This window comes from Sorex fumeus, unplaced genomic scaffold, assembly GCF_029834395.1.
Source record: "Sorex fumeus unplaced genomic scaffold, SorFum_2.1 ptg000024l, whole genome shotgun sequence".
NCBI classification, from domain to species: Eukaryota; Metazoa; Chordata; class Mammalia; order Eulipotyphla; family Soricidae; genus Sorex; species Sorex fumeus.
This window is the reverse complement of record NW_026606081.1, coordinates 18,172,501-18,199,985: the sequence shown is the minus strand read 5'-3', so window position 1 is coordinate 18,199,985 and position 27,485 is coordinate 18,172,501. Positions and strand designations below refer to the sequence as shown.

Below are 27,485 nucleotides of genomic sequence, written 5' to 3'. Positions count from 1 at the left end.
TTTAGAAACGCAAACCAACTGCAGCAGATGAAGCCCTGCCCGCCCGGCCTGGCCAACACAGACAGCACCATGCGGGACGCCTCCGACGGAACAGCACCCCCGAGGCTGCCACCCACGGCCGCCGCCGCTCACAGCCTGTTCTGATGGGGATGGGTTGGAGCTCCCTGTCACGGCAGAGACCTGGATGGGCATGGCGAGGGGAGGGCGGGCAGGACAGTCTCCAGCGAGCTCGCAGGGGAGGCTCTGAGGTGGATGGACAACTGCAAGGCCAGTGAGGAGACAGGAGACCCTGGCGGGGACACATGGTGCCTTCCCGAGACCCAGGACTTTGCGTCCGGCCAGCGGGTGGCAAAGGCGCCGTCCTTCTCTCCTGGTCTCACTGCCCAGGTGAGGGGTCGTCAGCCCAGAGACTGTCTCTTTGCCAGGAACCCCTTCTTTCCTGAGGGTACGGGGGATCCGGGCCGTGCTTGGGGCTGGGCCAGAGAGCAGAGGGCCCAACATTGGGGGTGGCACAGCCCTGGTTCATGCGGGCTGGGGACCAGCAGGGCCACATTCCGGGACTCGGGGCCTTGCGGTGCTGGACTGACCCAGGGGCCATGTGCCTGCAGCTCTAGGTCCCGCCGCCAGCCCCAGGTTCAGCCTTCTGGAGCTAGGGCCAGGGCGATGCTGCCGCCTGCCTGAGTTTCCCAAAGGCAGACGGACATAAGTCAATCCAAGAAAGACAGACAAGAGCCTTGGGAACCCAGCTCGAGCCCACCCTGTGCTGAGCGTCCCCCAGGCTCTTCACTTAGGATTGTGCTGTTCCACGTCTGAAGCCCCTTTGAGAGAGGAGCGGTGACGTCTAGAACCCCACTGCCTCCTCTCACCCGCCCCAGGCGTGAGAACAGGGCCTTAGCAGCACCCACAGGGCAGTGTGGTGCCCCCGAGACCCAGCCGCAGTGAGCGAGTGTGGGCCTGTGCCCCACGCTTTCTGCAGCCAGGCTGCCCTGGGCCAGAGCCGGGAGGCAGCTTCCTTCCTCCCGCTCACTGTCCTCTGTCCCTCTGCAGAGCCACCAAACGCTGGGCTGTTTCTCAAGGCGCCAGGCAGTGGGCATGCCGGACAGGGCAGTGGGCATGTTGTGGGGCCTGGGGGCTTCTGGCACGGTGTGAACTGCAGGTGGGGGAGGTGGGGTGAGGGAACCACCTGAGCTTTGCAGCCCAGGGGGCCTGTCACCAAACCAGGTGCACAGACAAGCGGTCTCAGGCGGGACTCGGATGGGCAGTGCTCCGTCCCCAGTCCAACACTGACCCCCAGTGGTGAAGCTTCTCTTCCCTTCCAGACCCCCGCACTACATGGCGGCACCACCTGCCCCAGGCCCACACCGCCGTCCTGGTTTCCATCGGTTGAAGCGCCCACACGGGTCGTGCACGCGCCCGTGTGCTCCTGGGGGACGGCAAGGACCCACTGGCCAGGCACTTTCGCTATCCGTGAGACCCGGAAGCTGCTGGAGCCGAGATGGATCACGTGAACACGGATTTCCACCGATTGATTTCAGTATCAGATTTTCTAACTCGACGTTAAACCTGACCCACCTCGGAAGAGTCGTGTGATTAACGGCACATCCTGCCTCCCGGTCCTCCCCGGGAATGAATGATGCTTTCCTCCTCAGCAGGCCTGGCTTCGTGGAAGGTCGTCTGGACATCCTCGGAGGAGAAGTGGACACTGGCCGTCCACGCAGCCCGGTGAGCCAGTGCTGGGACCTCCGGAGACACAAAGGCGCTAATCAGCGGAGGGGTGCAGTCGTGGGGGTGCCAGGGTCATGGGTTCAGGGCAGCCCAGCCGGGGGGAGCAGGAGGTGCCACGGAACAGGAGGGACACGGGTGGGGGGCACAGGGCACCTGTGGGAGGGGAAGGACGTGGGAAGCAGAGAATCAAAGCGTGGGGACAGACCGAGCCTCGCCCACATCCCCAGAGGCGGCTGAACCGAGGTGAACAGAGCGGGGCGAAAGTGGGGGGTCCTGGGAGGTGAGAGTGGGCTGTAGTGGGGGGCTGGGAGGTAGGGGGTGGGCCGCAGTGGGGGGCTGGCCCCTTCCAAGAGGTGACTCCACTCTGGGGGTCACCTCAGTGCTTGTCTCGCCCACATCAAGGAGCCCCAGGCCGAGAATTCCCTAATTCTCTCACAAACAACCTGCTGGCGCTGGCCAGGGTGCCGGGCAGAGCCCCCGCCAGCCTGTTGGGGCCTTTCTGCTGGTTGGGGGCCGCCCAGCGGCCCCTGTGAGTGACCCACCTCAGGCAGGATTGGGAGGCAAGGAGCGAGAGGGGGTGAAGAGCGGCCGCGATGAAACCACCAAGTCCTGCAGCAGTGAGGCCCCACGGGCTAGCGGGACGGGGGCGTGTGGGCGCAAAGGCACCAGGCCCACATTGCACAGAGCGGGATGGGCTGGACAGGGGATTTTCTTCCTAGAATCATCTCCTAGCATTTTCCAGGAATAGGAAAACAAAGAAATGATGGTGCAAACACAGCCAGACTTACCATGCACTGACCAGAGGGTTCTCGGATGCCGGAGAGCACCGGTGGGCCAACTCGGGGTCACCGCACAGAACTCCACAGCACTTCGCAGGCCAATTAGTCCCACTGCCTCCTGGGCAGGCCATTTAGCTATTTGTCTTCTGAGTGTTTTTCCTAAAATAAACTGAAAATGGCTTTGTTGACAGGGGTGGTCACGTTTCTTCTTACGAATGGATACATTCAGGCTCTAAGTCATGCGTTCTTTTCACACCAGGCAGGCCTCAGCCATCACCCCGAGGGGGCTGGGCTGTTGGGGCTGTCCTGCCGGGGGCTGGGAGCGAAACAGTCAAGGCGTTCCCCGGGGTCCTGATTTCTTGACGTTAAGGAAGTGTGTTTGAAGGCGCCAGGCAAGTGCAGTGAGGCAGGCACAGCTGTCCTCAGTCAGACCTGCAGACTCAGGGAAGTGTGTTTGGAGACTGACCCGGAGGGAGGGCACGAATCACAAAATGCTTCTTCCAGGCCCGGCCATGGGAGGTTGTGGGGCCACAGGCCCTAGAAATATGGACAAGACCAGGAAAGGAGCGGAAATCGCTGACAACTATTCCTCACACCATGGGGAGAAGCTCAAGGCGGGCATGGGGCCATACCCAGGAGAAGGTGGGGTGACCCGGGCCCCCCGGGTGGGTAAAGAAGATGGGAAAGCCCAGATACCAGGACCTCAGGGCAGAGGCAGGGAGCCTTGGCCAGGTGGGGAACGGAAGAAGCTGGGTGCACAGTAATGGTGAAAGAGGGGACTGTGCGGGGGGGATAAGAGGCTAGAGGCGAGAGCAGGAGCAACCGAGGGCCCCGCCAATGTGCCCGGCGAGTGCAGTGAGGCTGGCCCCGCTGTCCTCGGTCCGACCTGCACAGACTCAAGGACAGCCGCAGCTGCCGGGGGAGGCCCTACTCCTGCCGGGCTGTGCCATGTGCCTTCTGCCCTGTGGAGGTACAGGGGTCTCTGTGTCCACACAGCTTACACCTAGGTACATTTTCCAAGAAAAGGGACAATGAGACAAAATGCTGCATGAATGTTATAGAAATGTCTATGAAAATAATGTTAGAAAATCTTGGACACGGAAAGACCGAGTCCCCTCAGGGGGAACCCAGTGAGGGTGGGTTCTAGTGGTGGTGAGTGCAGGCCGTGGAGCACTGCTGGGCCAGGCTGGACACCCCGAGACCTGTGAGTCCTCCAGAGGGCAGCTTGATGGGCCAGAGCACAGAGGAAGGACCAGGGCACGGCTCGTGGAGATGGGGCCCCACACCCAGGTGGGACAGTTCAAGGGAAGTCGAGGAAGTTACCAAATCTTCAGGGAAATTTCTGATCATGGGAAATAGCCACAACCTTTCAGATCAAAAATAGCCCCTGAAGATCACATTGGTTTAGTTCTGATGAAACATTGTATTGAGGAACAAGAAACTTGTCTGTAGCAATGAGGAAACAGGTGCTTCTCAGCAAGGGCTTTAGGCTGTCGCTGTCTCTGGAGGGAGCCCCAGGGGGCGGGTCCCTCATGGCAGTGAGGCAGAGACAGCCCTGGTGCCAGGGACACTCAGAGACACCCGCAGAGACCTGGGGGTGGAGACGGCCCCAGGTGACTCAGTCTCCAGTGCTCAGGACCCTCTGCGAGGGAGGCCCAGCCCTGCTCCCCGCTGCCCGCCTGCTTCTCCCTGTGGTGACACTCAGGAGCGTTTTCTAGAGGGAAAATGGAGCCGAAGCATCCCAGCCAGTCCTGATGTCTGATGACTCTGCGTGCTCTCGTATGGGACACATGTGTGTGTAAATACATGCATGCATACACCTGTACACAGTGGCATACATGCATGCCTCTGTTAAAGGGCGAGGGATGGGGAAGGCAGTGGGGCAGAGAGAGAAAGTGTGGCTCAGAGCACGTTCGAAAGGGTCAGGCCACACTCCTGGGTGTTGCATTAACCTGAGACGTTAGTCAGGAGTTGTTGCAGTGCAGGGAAGGTAATTAAAGCAAGTAAGAAAACGGCATCAACTCCAAATCCTTCAGTAGAAAACTATGGATCTAGTTGATTAAACAAAAATCATCTTAATGTCTCTAAGTACCATGAACAGCCTCAGACGTGTGAGTAAGTCTCTCGCCTTACTGACCCGTTGCAAATGGTCACCTGTACTAGAACAATTGGACCCTCAGCGGCTGCCCGCTGCTGTCATTTGTGGGCGCCGGGTGCCCTCTGGTGGCGATCCTGGGAACTGCGGCTCCCGCTGTGGGCGCTCTCGCCTCTTTTCCTGCGTTTGGGACGGTGTCACCCCACCTTCTCCTTGTGTGGCCCTGTGGTGGCCTTGGGCTTCTCCCCACGGCGTGAGGAATAGTTGTCAGCAATTTCCTCTCCTTTTCTGGCCTTGCTCATCTTTCTAGGGCCGTTCCCAGGGTCCTGACTTCTTGACTTTAAGGAAATGTGTTTGGAGACTGACCAGACGCTTTTTGCAGGCCGGGCCTTGGGAGGCCGAGAGGTCACAAGCCTGGCCTGCCCCAGCCCACGCGGCCCCGTAGACCCTCAGCACACTGCAGATGTGGATCTGTGCCCTCACCCCGCACCGAGTCACTGGCGGGATCTGAGCATCGTGGGGGTTCCCCCGGGCTCAGGAGAGGTCAGAGAAATCTCGGCTTCATCGCCGCCCAGCAGGAAGGAGTCGCTGGGGCCAGCTAGGGATGGAAGGACAGCTCAGTGTGTGAGGCGTGTTCATGACGGTCCCTTAGGCTGAGGCCGCGCAGGCCTCCACAGTGACGGCCTGGCAGACGGGGCCTTCAGCCCAGTAGGCCCCCCGAGAGCAGCCTGGGGTTTCCGGTCCTGAGATCCGAGGATCTGTTTCAGGAACTCGGGGCCTCGGACTTCCTTGGCCGGCAGGTAGTTCACAGCCACTGGAGGAGGACGCACGCCCCTTGCTCCCTCCCGGCCAGGCCAACAGGCGTTTGTTCTCTCTTGAAGCAGGAACTGAGTCTGGCCCTGGGCGTGGGGTCTACTCCCTCCTTCCTCTGTTGCTGGGCACCCCTGGGCGCTTGTGTGCAGGGAGCAGTGGCCAGCCACAGGCCCTGAGTGCCCCATCCCATCACCTTCCAGGGCCGCGCAGGAGCTGCTGATGAGCACGTGGCTGTTTGTGGTCGCCTTGAGGAGGGTCCCTGACCCCTCCGAGCTCTGTGAGGCCAGGCCGGGTGCACCAAGGTGGGGCCTGCAGCGTCTCCTGGGTCCACGAGCATTCACGGGCCCCCGGCCTGTTTGGAAGAGGCCGGCCGTGTTGCCTGGGGTCTGTCTGCGGCTCATTTCTGAGAAGCAGAGGGTGGGGGTCACCCTCCACTCCACGGTGTGTCCCTGTTTGCCTCTCCTGGCCCGGGTTCCTCCTGCTTTAATTCTTGGCAGTTACAATTCGCTCTGCTTTTGCTCTGCTTGGCCGCTTAGCGTGCACCTGGGCATCTGGGGCCTGACTGGGCCCCCAGGGCTCTGCACAGCTCTCAGGCCTCCTCAGCCGTGATGTCCACCCGCAGGCCGCTTTCAAGGCCGTGCTGAGGCCGGGGCAGACAGTGACCAGACCTTGGCTGTGCCCAAACAAGCTCTAGGGGGCATCTAGGGTTCAGGAGAGGCCAGACTGCAGCTCTGGAAGGTCCTGGCAAAGGTCCTGGCTGAGGCAGCTGGCCGCGTGGGGCCAGTCTGACACGGAGCTTCCGGCAGCCTGGGACTCACGTCTTCAGCTCCAAGGGGAGAGAACGAGGCAGACGCAAGGGCAAGTATTCGAGCTGGACAGTGGGAGGGCCGCGGCAGGTGACCCTGGTGGTCCTGTTTCTGATAATATAGAAATATATTATTTCTAATAATCACTGTCACTGTCATCCTGTTAATCATCGATTGCTCGAGCGGGCGCCAATAGCGTATCCATTTTTCCCAGCCCTGAGATTTTAGCATCATAAACTTTATGCTCTCTCTTAGAGGATGCGGCATGCCAGCTGGATGTCCTTGGGCATAATGGTGATGCGCTTGGCAGGGAATGTGCAGAGGTTGGTGTCCTTGAAGAGCTGCACCAGGTAGGCCTCACACACCTCCTGCAGTGCCATGACGGCCCAGCTCTGGGAACACAGGTCGGTCTTGATGCCCTACGCAATCTCGCTTACCAGCCACTGGAACGGCAGCTGGCAGATCTCGTGTAGTGCCATGGTGTTGGGCCAGTAGCAGTGTGGCTTCTTCATGCCACCTGTGGCTGGCATGCCCTTGCGGGCCGCCTTGGTGGCCAGCTGCTTGCGGGGCGTCTTCCCACCCATAGATTTGTCTGCTTAGTACGAGCCCTCGCGTTCTTCCCAACTCAGCTGGAGACTCCTTCAAAATTAGGGAAATGAGACCCATTTTAACTACTGTTGTTGGCATATTTGGTAGTCACAGGTGACTTGCCAGGCTCTGCTGTGTGTGGGCTGGATACCCTCAGTAGCTCGCCAGGCTCTCTGGGGAGGGGAGATGGAGGCTTTTGGGGCGATCTCTAATCGTCCCTACAGGTGTTCCCAGTCTACCGAATGTAAGTTCCTGGTAACCAGCCTGCTATAACAATTTATACACTGACAACACGCACCTGTCTGCATCTCTGGGCAGTGCCTGGGGCATCTGCAGCCTCAGATTGGTCTCCTTGAGGTGGATGGAGTGCGCCCGGAGGTTGTTGAGCAGCTGGCAGAGCAAAGCCCCATTGCACAGGGTCGTGCCAGGTCGAACACCTACGCCAAGTCCCAAGTCACTCAGTGATTGGCGGACAGTGTCCTGCAGTGGACAAGTCACCGCGCGGGCCACTGTTGTTGTTTCATGCTCGATGGTGCTGTGACTCGGCCCAGCCGGGGGAGGTGGTGATGCTGCGGCCGCTGCATCCAGAGCGAGATGGAGAGCCAGGTTCGGGAGAGCGCAAGGAGTTCAGTCGGCGTCGATGCCATCTTGCCTCTTATTTCTAATAATAATGTATATAAGTATATATCTAATAATAAATTTCCCTCTTTAAGCATCCGGCCGAGGAGGGGCCAAGCAGTGACAGTTCCAACACCAAGCATTTGTGGGAAAAAGCAGACCATCGCGTCGGGGACTTGATAGGTGAAGCCGGACCCCAATGCTCACCAGGCAGTGCTCCAGCGGGGTCACTTTCTCTCCCACCTTGTCTTGCTATTTCCTCTCTCGAGGCGCGGGTCTGGCCTTCAGGAGGGTCGGGACCCACACGGGAACCCTTTGCACCAACTTTGGGGGTCTTGGGTTTCGTGCTCGCCTTGGGTCTGCTCTGGGCTTGGCTCCGCTGACGTCCCATTTTCCTAGGGGGCTTCGCTCTGCCTCAGTGCACACAGTGTTGGCGCTGCCTGGCCCGGCCTGTGGGTCTGGGTGTCTGAAGTGCCCACTTCTGGCTCTGAGGGATCCAGAGCGCCCTTCCATGGGGAGTCTTGCACGCCTCTTCTGTGGAGAGTCCTGGGTTCCTCACCCTGAGGAGTCCCACTGGGCACTGCAGGTTCCCTCAGTGGCTCCGTTATGTTCGCCTCCTGTCTCATTGCCAGGGATGGTGCTGGCAGGGAGGGCCACTGTCGTGTGACTCCTACAGACTCTGTGACCTCTGACCTGTGGGGACTGTGCGGCCTGGAGCTTTGCAGCGGCTGTGCTGCTCCGGCCGGGCCATGCGCGCCTGCTTCTGCTGGTCCCGTCTTCCTCCCGGCGTCCTTCGGAAGAAGCATCTTCAAACATCCGTCTTCAAATGACGCGCACGAAGAAAGGAAGGAAAGAAGCCACGCACTCACCTCAGGGTTTCTGCGAATGTTTGGCTTCTGCCAAAGCCTCCAAATGTACAAGTCTAAAGGAAAAGTCAGGTCATGCATTAAAAAGGGGAGAAAGTTTGCATCATGACAAAATCTTCAGAGGCGTTTCCTTCACAGCTGGAGAACAGGAGTCTCTGACTCGAGTCTCTGCGCTGTTGGATGCCCTGCCCTATCTCACTCCATCTGTGCGGGGAGGGACTCCCTCCTTGGGGGTCCTTGCACAAACCCACTGCAGAACGCTTCTGCTAGCCCACCCGTGGAGGGGGCCTGCCCAGTGGGGCCGGGGTGGTGGGCGGGGTGCTCAGGCTCCCCAGGTGCACCTGTGTGTATATGTGTGTGCGCGTGCATGTGTGTGTGCATGTATGTACATGCATGTGTGCACGTATGTGTGTGCATGTGCATGCGTGCATGTTTGTGTGTGTAATTGCATGTATATGTGCACATGTGTGAGTGCATGCAGGCGTGTGTGCACATGCATGTGTGTGTCCATGTGTGTTCATGTGTGTGCATGCGTGTGGGTGCATGTGTGCATGTGTGTGCATGCATGTGTGTACGTGCATGTGTGTGCATGCATGTATGGGCGTGCATGTGTGTGCACGCATGTGTGTGCGCATGTGTGCATGCGTGTGTGCATGTGTATGTGTGCATGCATGCATGCGTGTGTGTGTGTGTGTGTGTGTGTGTGTGTGGTCCGAGCCTTGTCCTGTGTCTGGAGGCTGGTCCCGACTGTCTTCTTCCTCCTTCTCCCCATCACTAGCCCCTGCCTTGGACATGTGCCCTGCCCGGCCATGACAGCGAGTCAGTGACCCGCCCTCCAGGGCCATCGGGGTCTCGTGGGCTGTTTGGAGCCCCCCACCTCCTTCCTTGCCCACAGCCCCCTCTGTGCCCGCGTCTGCCCAGGCAGTGTCTGGTGCTGAGGCGCATCGTGGGTCCTGGGCTGTGTGGAGCTGGAGGCGGCAGTTGGTGTGCCCAGGTGGCATCTGCTCCAACTCTGGCATCTGGGGTGCTGTGACCAAGGGCCCAAGGGGCAGCCCTGCAGAGGGCGTCTTCTGGGTGCCCTCCCCGTGGGCACCAGGGGCAGGTTAGGGCCCCAGAGATGCTGCTGGGGGTCGGACACTTCCAGACAGACTCTGTTGGCCACAGTCAGGGCGTCCACGCGCTGGTGGGCTGCATGGCCCAGCCAGACTCACCTCAGGGCTTCAGAAAGGTGCGTGCAGGCTCAGCACCCAGGTGCTCCCACATGGGCACCCGTGGGCCCATCCCTTCCCCCCCTCCCCCCTGGCCTGTGGGCACTGGGGAGGGAATGCCCAGGGACCCAGACGCGAGGTGTCTCTTCAGAGAAGAGAGGTCAGCTGACTTCTCCCTCGGAAGTGCTGTTTTGGCTGATTTTTGGCCAAGAGATCGTCTCAAGCTTCAAAATGTTTGTCATGTGCATAAATATGAAACAAATCTCTTATCAGATGTTTCTAAGTTTTCAAAATCTCTACTCTCTTCCACGTGAATTCTGAAACAGTGGTTAAGGAGCATCACATTTAACTGCAACTGTGCGATTCTGATCACTTTAGTAAATGACCACAATAAGGTTTTGGCATCAGGCTCACAGCAGGCCACAGGGCTTAATTGAAATTCATAACTAGACTCATTTTTCTCAGTAATCACGCAAAGAGAGTTTAATCATTATTCTTAATCTCTATTTTAAAAAATCGTCTTCATCAGCGTGGCCTGCGTGCGGCTCGTGACTGTCTCAGCTGGGCCCGCCTGCTTTGGGCCATTCATGGCTCTTGCCACTCCCAGCATTCGACACTCACATATCTTGATTCCTTTTTTCTGTTTTTTTTTTTTAGTTGCTCCTAAGTGTTAGGTGTTTATGTATCTTTATCTTTATTTTTTAATTGTCATAACGTGAGTTTGCGTGATGTGACTGTGCTTTGGGGTTATGAATTCTGCACATACTCCCCAGACGGAGGGAGCCCTGGGCCCTACCTCATGCCCCCTCAGGCCTCAGCTCCCACCACAGACACGTGTTGATGTCATTTTCTGGATGCTGTGTTTCTCCGTATCACACATGAGGGTAAAAACATTTTCTTATTTCTCTCTCTGAGCGATAGCACAGTGGTAGGTCATTTGCCTTGCATGGGGCTGGCCCTGCCAACCCAGGTTCGAATCCTCCGCCCCTCTCGGAGATCCGGGCAAGCTACCGAGGGTATCTTGCCTGCACGGCAGAGCCTGGAAAGCTCCCCGTGGCATCTTCGATATGCTAAACACAGTAACAAGAAGTCTCACAATGGAGATGTTACTGGACTCGCTCGAGCAAATCGATGAACAATGGAAGGACAGTGCTACAGTGGACAGCACTCTCTCTGACGCTTGCCATTTGGCACATCTCCCTCCGTTCCATCCGTGCATGGGCCGAGTGGAGCCTCCCCACCTCCGGGAACTGTATTATCATCATTTACTTCTTTGGAGCTTTGGGCCACACCTGGTGATGCCTGGCCTTCCTCCTGGCCCCGTCTCAGGCATCTCTCCTGGAGGACCATGCTGGGCACCAAGGATGCAGCCTGGGTCGGCTGCGTGCAGGGCAATGTCTGCTCGCATATTAGCTCCCTGGCCCCAAGACAGAAACTGTCAATTGTAGAGAAGGTGTTTCAAGGTCTGCAGGGGAGTCAGGTTTGGGGGCAGCTGGTCTGGGACAGCTGAGACCCAGGCTTGAGTGCGGTCGTGGAGGAAGGTTCGGCGCTGACCTCAGGACCTTAGCATGTCCCTTCCTCTCCCCGTCCTCCTCCTGTGAGGATCCTGTCCCTTGTCATGGCTGGGATGGCAGAGATGTCACCGTCGGTCTGGTAGCGTGAGTCTCACTCTCTGTGTTTCCGCGTGAGTCTAACCCCCGCCTATCCCGGGGCGTTGAGCAGGGATACTTGGCAGCTATCGCCGTCTCTGTGTGTCTAAGGCTTCCCCATGTGCCGAACAGGTTTCTTCTGACCATTGTGATTTGATGAGGAAGGAGAGGCTGATAAAATCTCAAGGCCGAACTATGCTGCCAAAACGAAGAAGGACAAAAATGACTGTACTTTCAATGCACGTACGTTGGTATCGGTTGCATCCATCGAGGACCTGATGGTACAAGCGTGAAAGATCAAGCATGACATCATTGGTCTGACCGAGACAAGAAGGCATCAATCACATCACACCATTTTCGACACCGGAGAAGAACTATTCCTCAGAACATGAGACAAAAGAGGCGTTGGGGGCGTCGGTGTCCTTGTCAATATGAACTTGGCCATGAGCATTGATTCATTCGAATGCCTAACAACCCGAATCAGATGATTACACTTGAATAGATGTGGCTCACTTCCGGCAGTTTCTATCTTCATTGTCTAACCACCAACATCCAATTACGATGAAGGAGAAATTGAGAAGTTCTACATGGAGCTGGAGAAGTTCTTTAAAGAAGACCACACTTTCTACAAGATCATTGTTGGTGATTTTAATGCCCAGATAGGACTGAGAAGATCAGCCGAAGAACTCCACATCGGGATCCATGGCCTAGAATGGAACGAACAGGGTGAGAGACTGTCTGAGTTCATCATGTCGACCAAGACCATCCATGGTAACTCACAGTTCTAGAAAGCTGAATCTAAATATTGGACGTGGGAGTCTCCCCACCGTGGACAGTTCCAAAATGAAATTGGCCACATCATATTCATTTGATGGTTTTGCCTGACCAATTTTGCTGTTGTCCCAAAATTCCAGAAGGGATCGGACCACCGTCTCCTTCATGCAAAATTCTACTTCACAGAGCGGGGAGAAAGGGCTGCAAAGTTTAAGAAGAGAACTCCCAAAATGACCACCAACTGGGAGCTCTTTGGCACTATTGCTGCAAAATGGGAAGATGCCGTTGTTGACAACATTGACGAGGAATACGATTGACTGGTTCAGCACCTCCATGATTGTGTGAGGAACACCAAGAGAGACAAAGCCAAAAATAGACTGGATTCCATGGGACATCAAAAGATCACATGACCACCACCTACGAGATGGTCAGACTTCTTCGTCAAGACCCTGAATGATTGGTTTGAGGCTCTTCGTGTTCCTAGATCGAGCAGATGCCATTGGGCTACACTGGCACGCGATAGGGACGAATGGAGACGTTACTGGTGCCTGCTCGAGCAAATCAATGAGTACGGGGATGTCAAGTGATCAAGTGTGATCAAGTGATTGTGATTTGAAAAGGTGTTTCACAGGACTCACCTGTTAAGCTTTAGTTCCCACACAGAACCGAACCTTTGTTTGTTTGGGGGTAGAAACTTCTGTGAATGCTATGAAGTCCATCTGTTGGATTTCTCCAGTTCATAACATGGCTTCCTTGTCAATTCCTAGTCTGGATGGTGAGTCCATGTGGGCTGAGGCCCTGTTCCCCCCGTGTGGTGTCAGTGGGTGGGTGTCCACGTAGGCCGGGGCCCTGCTCTCCCTGTGTGGTGTTGTGTCTGCTCTGAGCTCTGTTCATACCTGTTCATGCATTTGGCCGCCCTGTGACAGGTGGTCAGGTAGCGATGACCATCCATCTTTTGTGGTCTGGTCCCTTTATTAATATTTAATATCCATCTCTGTCTCTCATTCCTCCTTTTGGCTGTTTTGTCTGCGAGGGAAGTAGAAGTTCTGCCCTTTTCTCTGCCAATGTTTCCATTCCTCAAGGAAACAGCCGATGGGCATCTGTCTGCTTGTTTCTGGTCTTGAAGTTTCCTTGCTGTTTCGAGTCCAGCATCTCTGAGTTCTGTGCCCGCAGCCCCTTCCCGCCCTGCTGGCCCGGTGAGCGTGTTTCACTCCTGTGATGACAGCCAAAGGCCGTGCTCTGGCTCCCGGACTCGTTTCTCTTGGTCCTGTGGGCCGGGGGGCAGGGCTGGCCTCGGTGGGTGGTAATTGTGGCTGTGAGTGAGACCGGAGAGGGGATGAGGAGACTGAGAGTCGGGTCAGTCACAGGTCACTGTGCAGGAGAGGGAGAGCCCAGAGGGAGAGTGCCACACTGCCCCCGGCCACGGCCACACTGCTCCATGCCACACTCCCCCATGGCCACACTGCCCCGCGGCCACAGCCACATTGCCCCCGGCCACGGTCACACTGCCCCACGGGCACAGACACACTACCCCATGCCACACTCCCCCATGGCCACACTGCCCCACAGCCACAGACACCCTACCCTCTGGCCATGGCCACACTGACCCATGCCACACTGACCAATGGCCACACTGCCCCACATCCACACTGTCCCATCTCCACCTTACCCTGTGTCCATGTCTACATTGCCTCACCTCCGTGACCAACGTCCGTGCTCACACTGCCCGGCTCCATGCCCACTCCCGCCCCCTGATGCCGGTTCAGGCGGCCCTTCCTGCCTCTCTGTGTGGCAGAGGTTGGGGCTCCATCACGCCAGAGCTTGCTGCTCATCACCCCTGGGGTTTGGTGCTGTTCTGATCTGGAAGCCCGGACTCGGCTGCCTGGGCCAGGCCTGGTCTGCGGTGTGGGCGGCCGCAGAAGAATTGGGTCTGCAGGGGGATCCCGGGTCCAGCCTTGACTGTGTGCCACCCCTCGTCTGTGCCTTCAGGGCCTGCGGGCTCTCAGGCCAGCAGCTGCTGGCCAGACCTTCTCTGAGCACACGGCTGCTCTTTGCCCTTCGGCAGGGTCCGGCTGCTGGCGTCTTCTTCACCCATTCTCGGGTCCCTTTGGCCCTTGTGCTGCTTCACAGCTGTTCTGGCAGGCGTGCGGCGCTGCCCTGGCATCTGGGGTTGGAGGCCCTGATGCCCAGAGGAGCAGCGAGTCTCCACGGGCCTGACAGTGGCTTCCTTCCTGATCCTGACTTTCAGACTCTTCGGTGGCGACCCCAGGAGAGGTCTCAGCTCAGGCTTGCCCAGAGGGGACAGTGTTGCCAAGCCTGGTGTCCGTTTGTGGCTGAGGCTGGCCTGGCGAATCTGCCACACAATAGGCACACACACCTGTTCAGGTGGAAGGAGAGTGTGGGAGGCTGTGTCCAGGGCTGCCACACACTGCAGGCCTCGGCCGCCAGGTCAGCACCAATGTACCCCTTCACAGAATTGTGTGGGGTTTTGGACAAACTCGGAATCAAACCCAGGATGCGTGAGCCGAGGAGTACTTGGTTTCCAGGGCCGGCAGCTGGTGTTTTTCTGAGTTCTGTGGGTGTCAGGGAATAGTCGAGAGGCTTCTGGGGACCTCAGCCTTCCTGTGATGCAATGTATACCTGGCCTGCTTCCATGGTGTGAAGTTTGAAGGCCATTAAGAATAGGAAGGAAGGGACTGGAGAGAGAGTGCAGGCAGCAGGGAGCTTGTCCCATGGGCGGCCGACCTGGGTCCCATCCCCGGGTCCCCGAGCATTGCTAGGATGGATTCCTGCGGAGAGACCCAGGAGTAAACCCTGAGCATCGCCGGGTGTGGCCTAAAAAACAAACAAACAAAAAAATAATAAAGCATTCCTAATGGATGGAAATCAAACAGCAAAAAGATGATTCTGGATCATTATACTTGATTCTTGTCATTTGAGGGTGAAACCCTCCTGCTCCAAAACCTGGAACGGGGCAGTCTGGAGACTTACGTCTGCTGCTCGGCCACTTACCTGCTCATGCTCTCAGTCGATGTCCAGGACATGCTGGTTTCTGGGCGGCCCCCTGTCTCCTGGACCCCTGCTTCCAATTCAGGGATGGGAGCCAAGACACGGCAGAACCAGGGCTGAAGCCGGGGGTGCTTTTGATGCTTTAGAACCTTTTATTTTATTTTTAAAATAAATTTATTTATTGAATCACCATGAGCGCAGTTACAAAGCTTTCAGGTTTAAGTCTCGGTCATACAATGATGAGACACCCATCCCTGCACCAGTGCACATTTCCCACCACTAAAACCCCCAGGATACCCCCCTTTCCACCCCCTCCCCTACCTGTGTGCCAGATGGTTTCCACATTACTCTCTCTACTTTGATTACATTCAATATTTCGACATCAGACCCACCATTATTATTTGGGATTTTACCCCAGTACTCACATCTGCTAAAAAGGCAACATTAGACAATTTGTTTTCTATTGCTGATAATGAATAGTATACAATGTCACGTGGCCACAGGATTTTGGAGTTCTGAAATCTTAATTAAATCTGAAGGGATTTCTGCCAAAAGCCGCTGGGTTCGGAGATTCGTTTCTGAGTTTCTGGGATCATGGTTTAAGTTGCTTGTTGAGTAGCCAGAGGACTCGGTCGTGGGTGGTGACTTGGGGTCTCACTGGGGCAGGGAGGAAAGGGCTGGCCTCGCCCTCATCCCATGAGGCCCCGCAGGTCTCCTCATTGTGGGCCCCTACCTGGCTGTCCATTGGCCTCTGGAAGATGGCAGACCCAAGCTGCCAGGGGAAACAGGCCAACGCATGAAACCCATTTCCACCTGGTGTGGCCAGGGGCTGGTCACCTAGTGTGGAGTGCGGACATGTTTCTGCCAAAAGCCGCTGGGTTCCAACAATTGTTTCTGAGTCTCTGGGATCATGGTTTAAGCTGCTTGTTGAGTAGCCAGAGGGCTCGTTCATGGACGGTGACTTGGGGTCTCATTGGGGTGGGGAGGAAAGGGCTGGCCCTGCCCCCATCTCATGAGGCCCCACATGCCTCCTCACTGCGGGTCCCTACCTTGATGCTTTAGAATCTTTCAAAAGAGACTTTAGCACTAATTTTTAGCACTTTAAAATCAACAGTATTCTGAGGTTTTGCCTTGTTGCTGTTTGTATTTTGGGGGTACAGTTATCTTCACACCAGAGAGTGACAGGTATGTGTGGATCTGCCCACACGGGGTGGTCCTGTGTTAACTCTGCCAAACTGAGGCCCAGGTCAAATGGCTAAGAGAACGGAACTCAGCCATGGAATTTCCCCACCTGTGATAACCTGCCGGAGATTCTGATCGACTTCACCTACTCCCCTCACTGATTGAGAGATCAGCTGATTGGTCTCTAATATTCGGAGGTGAGTCCCCTTGGATGTGAGTCGTGGGCCTGGCCCCGCATAGGCATGTTCCGTGATGCAGCGGGCCAGACGCCCTCTTTGAAGGCGGAGCTCGGGGCAGTTTCTAACACTCGTCAGCGTCACCTACGAGCTGCTTCACCCGCTCCTACATGGAGAGTTTCTCTGCTAATAAAATGCAAATTGAGTGTTTCAATTCAAAAGCCGTTAAAAAAGCCCAACACTTTAGGAGTCAATTATGTATAATTTCGTCCAACTCTGGTACTCGTGGTGACTCGTGTGCAAGGCGCACTGGACCTGTGTAGCTGCAGGTGCCTTTGGCCAGACTTGGCCCACCTGAGTCCCCACCACCACCTTGCAGCAGCCTGGCCGGGGTCCTGGCAGCGTCAGCCTCACAGGTGCCATTGGGGTCAAACCCCTGCTCTCCGGGGAGGGCACCAGCCTGCCCTCAGTTCGGACAACGGCTCTGTGCAGCATCTTCCTGGCTCTGGGACGGGGTTCTGTGGGCAGCCAGATCCCAGGCTATGTTGCGGGGCCACAGAGTGACGGCCTCAGCCTCACGTCCCCTCAGCCTGAAGTGGTTCTGAGGCCTCCGGACTGTGTGGACACGTGTGCCGATGGTCAGTGACATATGCAGATGTGTCCTGTGTAAAGTGTTCCTGTCACACGTGTGCACCCTTACAGGATATTGGCTGGATTCAAGCATTCACGGAGGAAGTTGTGGTTGGCTCAGCACAGAACAGTGGTTCGTGGGCATGTGTGCGAATCCACCACCTATGACAGCACATGCACACCCAGAGGTGCTTTACATTCGTATATGCAGCATACATGTCTGTCTGTTCATCCACCTGCCTACCCATGGACCCAGCACCCACACTGGGGTCTGGACAGCTGCCCCCATGCTGTCTCCCTGGATGCTCTTCCCCACCCTCTCCCTGGACAGCTGTCCCCATGCTCCCCCCCGGAAGCAGCTCCGGGCTGGTGGCTGCCATCAGACTGTGCCAGCATCAGCACCAGGTCCTGTCCCAGCCCTGAGGAGGGGCCCTGTGTCCCTGCTGCTGCTCCAGTCAGGGGCCAGCAGAGACCAGGCGGGCACGAGCCACGGGAACCTCGGTGTCTTCAGTGTCCCTGCCACAGTGAGTCACAGCGATTCCTTAGCTGACATGGCAGGCAGAAGGGCTGTGGGGAGTGACGTCGAGGCAGAAGATACGGCAGGGCCTGGGCTGTGAGCGCCGAGAGGGAGAGGCCGGCAGCGCGACAGGAAGCTGCTGCGGGATTGATGCAGTGGCTGTTGGAGTATTATTAGGCGATTGGGTATTAATTAGGCTGTTTGTTCTTGCTGCAGGATCCCGGGAACTAGCAGTGAAACCGCAGGGGAGGTTGTGGATGTGTGTGAGAGTGTGGATGTGTGTGGATGTGAGTGTGAGTGTGAATGTGCGTATGAGTGTGAATGTGAGTGTGAATGTGAGTGTGAATGTGTATATGTAGTGTGAGTGTGAATGTGAGTGTGAAAGCGTGTGTGAATGTGAGTACACGTGTGAATGTGTGAGTGTGAGAGCACGTAGAATGAATGTGTATATGTGAGTGAATGTGTGTAGGTGTGTGTTCTTGAGTGTGAGTATGAGTATGTGAGAGTGTGAGCATATGTGTATAAAGTATGTGTGTGTGTGAGTGTGTGAGCGAGAGTGTGGAAAGTGTCTGGGTGTGTGAGCATTATGACTGTGAGTATATGTATATGTGTATAGATGTGTATATGTGTGTGTGTGTGTGTGTAACAGCAATACTAGAAAGAAAGTCCTGGCAAAACCCAGGTTCCCAGTCAGCTGAGAACAGCTGAGTGTTCTGGGAACTTCCACAGGAGCCTGGCCGCCCTGTGCTGGTGCTTCCTGAGGCGCCGTGCCGTGACAGCCTGTGACATGGCTTCGGGCATGTCTGCTGAGGCAGCTCAGGGTTTGGGGTTCCTCTGGCTGAGGCACAGCTTGACCAGGAGGGGCCAGGATCCCTGGTGGGCGGGGTGTCGCTCGTGTTCTCCAGGACCTGGGCGCTCAACACAGCAGCCCACGGGCCTGCGCTGTGTCTGGAGGCTTGTTTCCATGCTGCCATGCTGGACCCCTGCCGCGATGGGCCTCTGCTCAGAAATGCCCCGAGTGCGTCCAGAGCCTTGGCAGCGGGCTGGGCAGGCCGTGTCAGCTGTGCCCGCGGGGCGACCTCAGGCGGCGGGAGAGGCCAGTGTCAGGGCAAGGCCCCCAGGAAGGGCAGAGCACAAAAGGCCCTTCTGCCTCCAAGGCCACCATCCGCCAGCAGGTGGCCCGTGTCCACCTCCCTGCCCACGCGCCTGGTCACCAGCAGGTGGCCCTGTGAGCCCACCCTACCTGCATTCAGCCTGAGTGTGTGTGAGTGTATGTGAGTGTGAGTGTGCGTGTGTGAGTATGTGAGAATGTGTGTGTTTGAGTGTGTGAGTTTGTGAGTGTGTGTGAGTGTATGTGAGTGTGAGTGTGTGAGTGTGTGAGAATGTGAGAATGTGTGTGTTTGAGTGTGTGTGAGTGTATGTGAGTGTGTGTGAGTGTATGTGAGTGTGAGTGTGCGTGTGTGAGTATGTGAGAATGTGTGTGTTTGAGTGTGTGTGAGTTTGTGAGTGTGTGAGAGTGTGTGTTTGAGTGTGTGAGTGTGTGTGAGTGTGCGGGTGTGTGAGTGTGTAGTGTGTGTCTAAATGTGTGGGTGTGTGAATGTCTGAGTGTGTGAGTATATGAGAGTGTGTGTGTTTGAGTGTGTGAGTGTGTGAGTGTGTGGGCATGTGAGTGTGCAGTGTGGGTGTGGGTGTGTGAGTTGTAGTGTGTGTGAGTGTGAGTGTGTGAGTGTGTGTGAGTGTGTATGTGAAAGTGTGTGTGAGTGTGTGAGTATGTGAGAGTGTGTGTGTTTGAGTGTGAGTGTGTGACTGTGCGAGTATGTGTGAGTGTGTGTGTGAGTTGTGGGTGTGCTCTGAAAGCGGCTGACACCTCCCGTTCTTTCCCACAGGATGACACCATTGATCAGAGCTGCTGCTAATAGAGCCCGTGGGATTGATAAGGAAGGTGTGGGCTACTGCCCACAACCCGGGCCCCAAGGGAGACTGGGGAATGCAGTGTCCTTTCGGGGTCCTGGGTTTGCTGTACCCCTGGGGGTCCCAGGAACCTGGGCACCATCTCCTGGCAGTGAAACTGATCCCAACCCTGCGACCCTCCTGGTTGGGACTCAGGTGCCTGAGCTGGCCACAGCATGTATTTGTCTGGAGGGGGCCGACCCTCTCTCCCTGAAGCGTGGTGACAGGAGCAAGAGTGGGAGGGGCAGGGAGGCGTCGCCGAGCGTCCCCGTGGCTGCCCCTCACTTGGCTGGAAGCCCTGAGGCACATCCAGACACTGACCCTGTCCATGGCCTGCACACGGCCTCCTGTGTCAGCTGTGTGAGGCCTGAGCACACTACCTGGCACACCGGTGTGGGCTCCAGTGATGTTCGCCTGAGGCTGCGACTGTTCTTTTGTTTTTGTTTTTTTCTTTTTTGGGTCACACCCAGCGATGCTCAGGGGTTACTCCCAGCTCTGCACTCAGGAATGACTCCTGGCGTTGCTCAGGGGACTGTATGGGATGCTGGGAATCGAACCCAGGTCAGCCGCGTGCAAGGCAAATGCCCTTCCCACTGTGCTATGGCTCCGGCTGAGGCTGCTACTCTGAGCAGACCCCTCTGTCTCTTTCAGAACCCCTAGGACCTGGGGCTGCGCCTTGGGCCCTGCAGGGACCCTGCGGGGTCAGCTCAGAGCCAAGCTTCCTGCAGGGACCCAGGCCTGCGCCTCCACCCGCTTTCACACGGAACACTCCAGAAGGCTCTGGTTAACATCATTTTTGTGTGTTGGGGTGATTTTTCCTTCTTTTGAGAAACAGAACGACCTCTGGTTTCCTGCATGGTAGGGGTTCGGGACTACAGCCTCCACACTAGACCTGAGGCTGCAGGGCCCTTGCATCCTGTGCAGCCCCTCCCCTCCTCCCTCCCCTCCTCCATTCCCTCCCCCTCGCTCCCCTCCCTTACCCTCCCCCTCCCTCCTCCCTCCCCTCCTCCATTCCCTTCTTTCCTCCATTCCCTCCCCCCTCTCCTTCTCCTTCCCCTCCCCTCTCCCTCCCTTCCTCTATTCCCTCTTTCTTCCTTTCCCCCTCTCCTCCCTCCCCCCTCTCTGCCCCCTTTCCTCCCCTCCCCCCCCTCCTCCATTCCCTCTTCCCTCCTTTCCCCCGCTCTCCTCCCCTCCTCCCTGTGCACTCACCAGCCCAGAGTTTGCCACCCAGGCCAGGACTAGGTTGTTTTCTTGCCAGTCGATTTGCTCTGCTCATTGCACACGAGGCTGAAGACATTTGGAACTTGTCTTCCGGTGCCCAGTGGACTCAACAGCCCCCTCCCCCGCAGCATCAGCTCTCCCTAAGAGCAGGCCCAGTCAGGGCTGTGGGGGCCTCTCTAGCCAGAGACCCTGCCCCGTGTCAGCCCAGAGCACAGGAGCGAGGGGTCCCCGATGAGGGGCTTCACGCCCTCTGAGAAGCCCCAGGGCAGCCCTGCTCTCATGAAACCCACTTCCTGTTCTTCAGACATGTTTATATCACGCATTTGGGTCCACGCCTGGTGGGGCCAGGGGTTATTGGTGGCTTTGTGCTCAGGAGTAACCCCAGGTGCTGGGAATTGAGCCACGTAATTAAGGCAAGTGTGTCACTGCCCTCGCCTCCTCGAAGCCCCTGCCCTCTCCTGCCCGCCCTGCCTGCTGTGGTCTGAGGCAGACCTTTGGGTGCAGGTTGTGTCCGTGGTTCGGGGGCCCCTTCCCAGTCGGCAGCCGCCTGCGTCTGAGGCAGCGAGGTGGCGTCTGCAGAGGCTTTGCCCACTGCTTTAATTGGGTCGCACGAGGCTGATAGAATTTAGGATTTTGTTCAGGAGCTTCGCAGCTGTTTCTCCCTTCATCAGCCCTGTGAGTAATCCAGCAGGTATTTGCACTGTTTTATTTTTAAAAAGATTCTCAGGAATTTCTCGAATGTGCTTTAGAGGGTTGGTCTCGAAGCAGTAAACAAAACATGGCAATAGTTTGATATTCCCAATACTCAGCTCTGTGGCTTTTAGTTTTTATGGAGAGTTTGGATATCTAGTTTATTTGCAGTCTGTACTGCACGGCGGATCATGTTTTATTCAATTGTCCAGTGGTGCTCTGTGTGTGCACACATGTGTGCGTGCGTGCATGTGTGTATGCCTACACGTGTGTATACACGTGTGTGCATGTTCGTACACGTGTGTATGCATGTGTGTGCCTATGTGTATGCCAATGTGTGCATCTGTGCACGTGTGTATGTATGCGTGTGCGTGTGTGTGCATATGTGTGCGTGCGTGTGTGTGTGTGTGTGTGTGTGGTTGAGGATCTCCTGGTGATACTCAGCTGACTGCAGGTCTAAGGGTTCATTGCTGGGGCCTCACGTGATGGTTGCATGTTCACGCTAAGGCCCCAAATTCCTCTCATTTCATAAACAGTTTTACAAGGGCTGGAGATGATGGGGTGAAGGATCTCGCACACCTGGCTTGTGACCGACTGTTTGGACAACATATGGTCTCCTGAGCACCACCAGGGGCCCTCCCTGAGCAGTCAGGAATAGAGTCTGAACGGAGGGGCGTGGCTTACCAACCCCCACCCACACACACAATGACCAAAACCAGTGCAGAAACTAGACTGTTAGCAAAAGATGAAATTTATGGTTTAGGTACTTGGTAAGATATATCCAAGAGATTCTTATGTTGTAAATGCCATGTTGTACCTGGGGTTGATTTTTATATGTTGTGTACAGATATGAACACATGCATGGTATTATATATAGGTCACAAATAGATCTCTCTCTCACACACACATATCCAAACAGAGAGAGAGAGAGAGAGAGAGAGAGAGAGAGAGAGAGAGAGAGAGAAAGAGGGATTAAGTCTATTAGAGATTAAGGTACAACAGTGAATCAAACCATCAAACATCGTTGCAGTTAAGAATTTATATTCTAGTGGAGAAGGAGGCAAATGATATCAGTCTAGTATATTACAAAATGGTCAGCAAGGAATTAAAAAAACTTTTGTGGTTCTATTGTTTTCTACTTGACAACATTGGTCAAAGAACTTATTTTCTCTAATGCTCATTTTCTGCGTGAAAAACCAGGCCGCCCATACTTAAGAAATGGACATCAGAAAAAACAAATGACATAATGAGCATAAAGTACCTATGCACTTGCTTAGAATATAGTTGCATTTAGACGAAAGTTTCAGTACTAGCTTTAACTATCAATACCTAGAAATTCCTTTGTGGGAGGCAACATGTAAGTGACCCAAGTGCTGATTGCAGCAGAGAGGACGAAGGAAAGACTGAGTTCATTTAGAAAAGCTTGAACCATGGATGTGGTTTTATTTTGTTTGGGGCCACACCTGGTTGTGCTCAGGGCGGGGCTCGGGGGCCATGATTGATTCCCGGGGATTGAACGTGGGTTAATGTGTGCAAACAAGTATCCTGCCAGGGCTGGAGCAATAGCTCAGCGGGTAGGGTGTTTGCCTTGCACGCGACCGACCCAGGTTCGATTCCCAGCATCCCATATGGTCCCCTGAGCTTCGCCAGGAGTGATTCCTGAGTGCAAAGCCAGGAGTAACCCCTGAGCATCGCTGGGTGTGACCCAAAAAGCAAAATAAAAAACAAACAAACAAGTGTCCTGCCTGCTGTGCCACATGCTGGCCCTGCTGTGGGTCATCCTCTGGATTTTACAAAGCGTTTTGGAGGGTGACGTTCTAAAAGCGCAGGTGAAGGGCTATAATCTGGAAATACTGGAGCCAAGGGTCTGGGAGACATCAGGCAAGCAGCCTGCAGAACAGAGTTGAGCTCACTCAGCAGGGTGCCCCGGCAGGAGGGCTGGGTGGGGACCAGAAGGAGGACTCGGAGGCTGGGCGGGTCTTCCGGGAGACAGGGGATGCAGAGGGCAAGGGCCAGGGACGCCCTGAGCTGGGCTGTCACCCTACTACAGCCGAGAGGACATCCAGTCCCACACATGCGGATGGATGGCTCAGGCTGTCAGCTCTGCATGGGCCCTAGTGGCTCTGCACTGACCACATACACATGCGCCCCCCAACACACACGTGGATGCATTACAAGCCCTCACACTCACACTTCTACATATGGCTGCACACATATGTTCCTGCACACACACGCTTCCCTATGTGGATGCACACAAGTTCTTGCACACATGCTCCTACTCACGCACATGCTTATGCATGTGGGCACACATGTCCCTGCTCATGCTTTTGTATGTGGATGCACCCATATCCCTTCCACATGTGGACGCACACTCATGTCCCCGCACACAAACACACACATGGATGCACTTGTGGATGAGGTCCAGTCAGCCCCAGATTAAATTGGTGTCTGTGCCTCCTGGTGTGGGTGGTCAGGCTCATCTGCAAACACCGTCATCCCCAGATTCTAGCGAACATAAAGTTACTGAGAAATTAGTTTGCTCTGAATGTATTGAAAACCATAAAGACTGTGTTTAAATTACACGTGTGCTTATTTTGCCACCAAGAGCAACCTACAGGCAAATATAGCCAAAGTAATATAGCCAAAGTAAAATTCCCTTTTTTGCAAAGAATTCAGTCAGCATTCTGGGCTATGCCAAGCGCGCGCACACACACACACACACACACACACACACACACACACAAATATACAAATATTTTTTTGCTTCCTGACCCTCAGTGGTTTGCTCTGGGCTCCCGCATTCCATACGTTTCAGCCCAGGCAGGATGCACTTTCCAGAACAAGCTGCACAGGGCCCTCCGGCCTGGTGACACAGACACTGGACCAGCACATGCAGACAGTGGCTGCCACTTTGCTGTTCTCTGGTCACATGCGTGGTGTGGGACACGCAGACCTGGGAGCTGTTGGACTCTTCAGGGACAGGAGGTAGTGTGCACCCCCGTCTCTGTGCCTGTAACTGATCCCCCTCCACGTGTGTAGGCAGGCTCCCCTCACCCCAGCAGGCGCCGTCATCATTCTGCAGGGCGCTGTGATGGTGGCTTCATCCCGAAGCTGAGAGGCAGTGAGGGCGGCCCGAGGAACTAGTTCCTCCTGCCAGAGAGCGTGACCCTGGGGCTGCTGAGGGCTGTCCCCTCCCAGCCTGAGCCTGGCAGCTCTGCTTCCTCAGGTGCGACCTGGACAGGGGCCAGGCTGTTTGTAAGCAGAGGACACGTGACCTGGTCATGCTCTCGTTTCCAGATCCTGGGTTCGTGAGCTGTGCTGGCACAGACCCAGGGCACAGATGTCTTCACGGTAGCATTTGGGGGTCTCTGGGGGTGAATGCTGACAATCGGCGTGCAGAACTGAGCTTGCCAGCGGCAGGCAGGTGGCGGTGAGGCTGAAGCCTCGTAATCGTGACCCTCGGCATGAACAGTTGTGTGACCTGTGGCGCTATAATAAGAATCTTCCATAGTGCGTGAGAACATTGTGATGACAAGGAGCAGTGGGCTGGCCAAGCATGACCCTGTGCCCAGCAAGAGGTGGCCGGGGTTTCCCGCTCTGCATGTGGACGGGGGAGATGCACACAGGGCAGGGCTGCCCTTCCTGTCCCCGCTGCTTGCCCCAGCTGCTGCTGTGTGGCCTTGACTCATGGAGCAACTTGGTGTCACCACCTGCGGCAGGGGAAGCAGATGTTCCCTCGTGTTCATGAGATTCTGGCTCCCTCCTGATCGGGAGGACTTGTCCATTCTTAGTCTGTATTGTTTTTAAAGTGGCATAGGTATTGGAGGTTAAGTTCTTCCATAATATCAGCCTTTGTTCAATTCTTATATTTTGAAAGTTACCACAGCCACTGGATAGTTGCTTACATTGATTCTCAGTAAGCTTGGAAGCAACACACGTGAACTAGTGGGGATTTGTGCTTGTACAGACTCTTCAGACATTTTCCTCTGAAATCTGGCTGCTGTGTGGACTTACAGGTATGAGCCGGAGGTATAGAAATAGAGAAATAGTTAATCCTGTTCCGAGTATAGTTCAAAGGAACTCTGAGGCCTAATAGGGACTGGTTTTCCTAGTCAGAGAAGGACAGAAAGGGAATCAACTGTGAGCATTCTCCCTTGCTACTGTGTCCCAGTAGGAGCATCCTCCTTTTATTACAGTATCCCAGTAGGAACATCCTCCCCCTGCTACTGTATCCCAATGGAAGCATCCTCCCCTTGCTACAGTATCCCAGTAGGAACATCCTCCCCTTGCTACTCTTTCCCAGTAGGAACATCCTTCCTTGCTATAGTATCCCAGTAGAAACCCCTTGCTACTGTATCCATCCTCCCCTTGCTACTGTTTCCCAGTAGGAACATCCTCTCTTGCTACAGTATCCTAGTAGGAACATCCTCACCTTGCTACTGTATCCCAGTAAAACCATCCTCCCTTGCTACTGTATCCCAGTAGGACCATCTTCCCCTTGCTAAGGTATCCATCCTCCCCTTGCTACTGTATCCCAGTAGAACCATCCTCCCTCACTACAGTATCCCAGTAGGAACATCCTCCCCTTGCTACTGTATCCCAGTAGGACCATCCTCCCTCACTACAAGTATCCCAGTAGGAGCATCATCCCTTGCTACTGTATCCATCCTCCCCTTGCTATTGTATCCTCCCTTGCTACTGTAACAAAGTATGAACAACTCATTTCACAGTGAAGTAACTGTCAGAATGCAAGTACCCAGCACCAGAAGCTGAACCCAACATGATTACTTTCCTTGGCAGCAATAATCTCTTACTCCACCCCCTACTCATCCTCATTCTTAAGCATGACCCAAAAGGGCCCTGGGGTTGGAAAAGCTTGAATGGAATTTCCTGCTTTATGGCAAGGAAGATGGGAGGAGAAAGAAAAAGTTGTTTTTTTTTTTTAAGGCGATAGTCTTACAATCCAGATGAAGGTAGCTCTGACCACCTTAACCCAGGGAATGTTTCCACTTGGGTGTCTGTGAACATGCTGTACATGTCTTTATGTGTGTAAGGAAAGCAAGATTGGGCCTGAGACAGTACAAGGCAACAAGCACTCACTGTGCATATGGTCAGCCCAGGTTCAACCCCTGGAACCAGAGATGGTCCCAGGGCTGTGCCAAGGGTTCCCCCACAATCCTGGACGTGGTTTGCTGTAGGGAGACTCCAGCCTCTGCATGTTCACAGCAGAGGGAGCAGATTTGGGACTGATTCCTGGCAGTGAGATGGGTACAGCGAGTGTCAGCACTCAGGGGCCTGGGCCAGTGTGCTGGACATGCACACACAGAGGCAGGATAGCAGAGTCCCTTCCTGGGGTCACACGTGTCATTCCAGCATACAAGCCACACTGGAGGCTCTCTGGGTCCTGCGGACCTGGGCCTGTGGTGCCCTTGCCTGCCCTGTCCACCCCCAGACACGCTGCTCATTTCTCGTCTGCCCCAGCCAGGAGCGGGTGTGGCCACCGCCATGGCAGAATCCTGTCAGGGAAACAAGGATGCTGAGGGGAGAGCCCGTTCTCAGGTCGAGTGAGTGTTTACAGATGTAACTGTGTAGGAAATACTCATAAACAAGAGGAGCGAGAAAACAAAAGTTATTGAATCCACATGAGCATGATGCTATAACTTTTAATGCACCTGTCTCTCCAGAGCACAGACATTTGTTAAGACTCGAATAAGATGTGGGGGGAAAACCCCCATCTGCTTCTTAAACAAACAGAAAAACACTCTTAGTGATTCTGTTAAACCATGCTATGCCACATAGCTCATGGATTATTTTTTTTATACAAACATAGTTTATTACAAAAGAAATCCAACCAAAATGCCTACTAATTTACATTTCTATCCATGCCCGGCCCGGCCCTCTTCTCCCTGTCTGTTGAGTGGGGTCGAAGGCAAAGGAGAGAAGGGGTTTCCTGCTTCCACCAGCTTCCGGGAAGGGGCTGTGTGGGTGGAACTGCAGAGAGAGGGTGGGTGTCTGCGGATCATGGAGCTGGGTGGGGTCTCCGGAAGGGGCGAGGTGGAACAACAGTGCTCACAGTAGACGCATGTGCCGCTCTGCAAATCCTGGTCCCAGTGACTGGGGGTGTGGTGGAGTGCAGAGTGAGCAACTGCACAGTGTCCAGGAGGGCTGACTGCACTGCACCTTGGGGTC

At 55.3% G+C, this 27,485-nt stretch overlaps 1 pseudogene; it reads right to left on the bottom strand.

Moving 5' to 3' along the window:
• Positions 1–6,457: 6,457 nt before the first annotated feature.
• Positions 6,458–8,175, bottom strand: LOC130023424 (histone H3.1-like; annotated as a pseudogene).
• Between the last annotated feature and the right edge of the window lie 19,310 nt (positions 8,176–27,485).